We start from the raw sequence: 4,372 nt of genomic DNA on the forward strand, positions 1-4,372 counted from the left end.
TTCTCCACCCATGGTATCTGATTGATTTGCTTATCCTCAACCTTTGATGTCTAAATCTTTTGTGCCTTTGGCAAGAATCCCCCTACCCTTGATGTCTCATCTTAGTAGTTTTCCATCACTGACCCTCTCACTCTGCTCATTGGCTATAAATCCCTCTGCCTTGTCTTTGTTGTCTTTGGAACGGAACCCCATCTTTCTCCCCTATTGCAATATCCCCACTGTGATAATCTTGAATAAAGTCTCCCTTTCCATTTTAACAGCTGTTGGAATAATTATCTCTTAATAGTTAAATAATATCACCTGGGGTATTTTTCTTTAATTCTGAGGAGACCCCATCTCAGAGGACCCCATCTCAGACCAGTGAATCAGTACTATGGAGAAGGTTGTAACATGCACTAGGGTTGAGAACCACTGGGCCAGAAGGTCTGCACAACTGTCCTTTGTAATGGAGAATCCAAGAGCTGGACTCTCAGACTGGAGGGTTCCGGGAATTCTTCCTGGCTGGGTCGGCCTTCATTTCTGTCCCGCATTGCCCTATTCCAACCTGAAACAGGCTCTTTCATCCTGTTCTAGCAGAGCGCGTCCCCGGAACACACCGCACGGGTCACTGCTCCGTACACCTGCTAACTCTTCTCCTTGAGATGACCCCTCCAGGCCTCCTCAACTTCCAGGGAAAGAGTAATTAACTGAAGAGCTCAGCTCAAGCATCACCTTCTCTGGGAAGCCTTTCCCAGTTCTTCTTTCCAGGGATATAATGATCCCTTTCTCCTTTCTGTCCTCACTGCCTCATCAACCAGGTACTGTCACATCATCTTCCATAGCACACTTGGGACACTTCTCGCCTTGTCTACGGGCCTCACAACCCACAAATCAAGCCACAGCATGGCTGATGTCACAAAAAGCAGAAACGCGGCTCCTCAAGACCATCCTGGCCAAGGGTATGGCAGGACTCGATATTTGTGTCAACAGATGGTAAAGTTTTAGAGACTGTCCACAGAAAAATTAATACTGACAGATTAGAAGATAGTAACAAAAGGTTTCCGTCAGGTAAAGTGAAACTTACTATATCTGGCAGAAAACTGCCAATTGGATAAACCTAAATATTGAACACATAAATTGTTGTTAATTTCATGAAGCATTAAAAATCCTGCAACACAGAGCATTTTTGGATTTGGAGTCAAAAACCCTAGACTAGAAATGAACTCAGCCACTTTCCAAGTGCCTAACTTTGTGCAACATATTAATTTCTTGAGTCACAGTGTTTTCATCTACAAAATGGGAATTGTAATAGCTCACCCAGTTCCTCCAGCAGGTTGTTTTCATCATTAGCAAAAATTAAACCTGGAAAAACCTATTATCTTTAGCTGGGAAGCCCTATACTGATATATGGGGGAATTTTAATATTCCCACTAATTACTTGTGCTTTTCTTTTTCCTTAATTAGTATCAACACTTTTACATTTGTATGAAACAGATTGAGATGTCCATTCAAGAATCATCAAGAAGAAAGGTTTATTTTAGAAAGACTGTGGGATGATGTTGGAGGGATGGTGTGTCTTTTTTTTTTTCTTTTGAGAAATAATATGCAAATGGTTCATCTTGCTAAGGTTCTTTCATACAAACTGGAATACAAAGCACCTGAACAATACAGTTCTGTTTAAATTGTAAACAATAACCAAGAAGAAAGAACAGCTGAAGAGTAAGGAAGGGACAATACATGATTAAAACTGTAATTGGAAAAGAGTTCAGGATCCAAAGCAGCCAGTAAATCTATACAGGGTCCGGCAGAAGTGATGTTTGCTTGAGGGTGGTTGGTAAGGTAATAATATGGGTGTAATAAGTTATAGTTTTAATCTGAACATTTCACCTAAAATGCCATAGGGTGTGCTTGAGTATGACATTGTTATGTGACAGAATTAAATGCTTATGATTTTGTAATTTAAAAAATGGGCATTATTTGTGCCAGAAACTGTATATTTGCTGAGTGTTTGTTTCTCCTCTTCCTTCCTTCTCCATCATCACTCTCTGTATAAACCAAGTCTTTCCTTTCTGACAACCAGGCCCACCCTTGCTGTCTCCCAGCTGGTGGCCTGCAAGAGTACATCAGGTACAGTACATTCCACCGAGGCCCTCACAGGATGGCCAGATGTCCTCAGCCATTGTGAACACAGAACGGAGCCTGGGACACCCAGCTCTGGTGTCTCTCTCACCACATCCCTTAGGTACATGGCATCTGCCTCACATTAGAGAAGGGAAGGATTTTCCTGGCTCAGAGCATCTCCGGCGAGGGCTCCACTGGGGAAAGGCTGCAAAATCCACTCTCACCGTGAAATCTGAGGATACCAGGCCAAGTCATTAGATTGGAAATTCTGAAGCCAAGAAAAGGGAGAAAAGCAGCTGAGACGTGGCTGACATCTTGACCGTTAAGCTCTGCAAACAGCACCAGGGATTTTTCTCCTGCTCACGTGACTGTGATGGGCAAATTGAGACATCTTGGGATCAGACCAGGAGATTGGCCCAGCGCAGTGGCTCCAGCTCTGAGGCCTCTCGGCCTTTCTCCACAGACACAGTTACAGAACAAAGAGAGGAACTCAGGGCAATTAGCGGCCTCCTAAAATACGCTTAGAAACTAGCAGCCACAATTTGTTCAAGCTTACGTGCAAGCCCTGGGCTAAGTACTCACTACACATTTATCTCGTGGTAGCCTTACAACAGCCATAGATCAGTGTAATTATCGTCCCCATTTCACAGGTGAAGAAACAGGCTCAGAGACACCAAACAATTTGTCTAAAGTGTCATTGATAATAAATAGCACAGACAGGATTTGAACTCGGCAAACTATCTCCGAGCCCACAGTTTAAACTGCTCTTCTTCTGTCTCCCAAACAGATGATAGGAGGGGGGAGGCAGCAGAAGCAGATCCCAGGCCTGCCTGGCTCTAAAGCTCTTGCCTATTCAGAATACCCCATATGTGTGCACATGTGTGCGCAGGAGATACAGCCAGACAGCGCGCCCGGGCCCCCTCCCACGCACGGCGTGCGCATGCACACACAGACACACTGCTTTGAATGTCTGCCTTTTGTGCATGTGTCTTTGCAATGTGTTCTTTGTGGACAGCGAGCTCAGGGGTACGGAAACCCCAGAGTTGGGGTTCAAGGCTACTATCATGTGACCAAACCAGAGGAATTGCTGGCTTTGGGGGGCGAGGCACAGAGCCTATCTGAGAAACCAGGGAGCAGCCCATGAATTCTGGGGCTGGGGTCGCCCCCAGAAGGGGTCCAATGTTCATGGAAGGATTTAAGTCCCAGCCAGACCTGGGCCTTGCCCTGGTCTCCCCCACCCCGCCTCCTTTGCAGCTGGGGGGATACTGGGAAGGTTATGGCTCCCGTACTCAAGACCAAAAATTGGTCAGCTTTTCCAGTTAGGAGCCTAGCAAGTTCTGCTAGACCTGGACTTTGAACAAGTGAGGCAAAGGTGTCACTGAAATACAAGCCTCAGGTGTCATTTGTAAAATGTCAAACTCCAAGGAGAGCAAAGGGGTGGGGGAGATCAAGCACGGATGATACAAAGCAGGAGGCAATGACCTTGGAGGAAGGAGCTGGAGAGAAGAGAGAAGCCAGGTGCGGGGAACGTGCACTCCAGGAAGGAGGACCGGGGCACCCCAGGTCCAACAATGACCTGGGAGGGACCAGCTATGAACATGAAACCTACCCAACATGGCAGCTGGGAGCTGGACATGATAGGCTCCTGTCTTCATAGCCTTACCAGAGGGCCCTGAGTGAAGGCTTCTTAAGCAGGCAGGAGGTGGCTCAGCCCAAATGTGAGTTCTAGGGGTGCAGTGGCATTGGGCCAACCCCTGAGCGCCCTGTCAGCAGCCTGCAAGGCAGAGGCCATGCGGCTCACGTTACAAGAGAGCAATTGGGAGGCATTCCAAAATCACACTCCTCCTTGCTATATAGAGCCTTGGCAGGAAGGCTGGTGGAGAGGAGATTTGACCCAGGTGGGGCCCCGGTGATTTCACAGGGGATCTGATCTGGACAGTATTAAGATGATGATGATAATAATAATGAGCTTATTAATAATAAACAAAGATCCATTGGGAGTGGGGAGTCTGCCAGTTACTGTTCTAAACCCTTGCATGTAGTAACTCATTAAATCCATCTACAAAATGGAAATACTGTACTCATGATATTGATCACATGTTGAGAACCTTAAGTGAGATGATATGTGTGAAGCTGGTTTGTGAAACTGATGACAAGGATGATAGTGATGATAATGATGGAGGTGCGAGCGGTGATGGGCACGTCAGCAGCGGTGAGGGTGAGGGCGGTGACGGAGCTGGGGGCCGAGGCGGGAAGGGTGGTGACGGTAACG

The sequence above is a fragment of the Pteronotus mesoamericanus genome, unplaced genomic scaffold (genome assembly GCF_021234165.1).
Source record: "Pteronotus mesoamericanus isolate MK-2021 breed Mesoamerican mustached bat unplaced genomic scaffold, CSHL_Meso_final scaffold_174, whole genome shotgun sequence".
Classification (NCBI taxonomy): domain Eukaryota; kingdom Metazoa; phylum Chordata; class Mammalia; order Chiroptera; family Mormoopidae; genus Pteronotus; species Pteronotus mesoamericanus.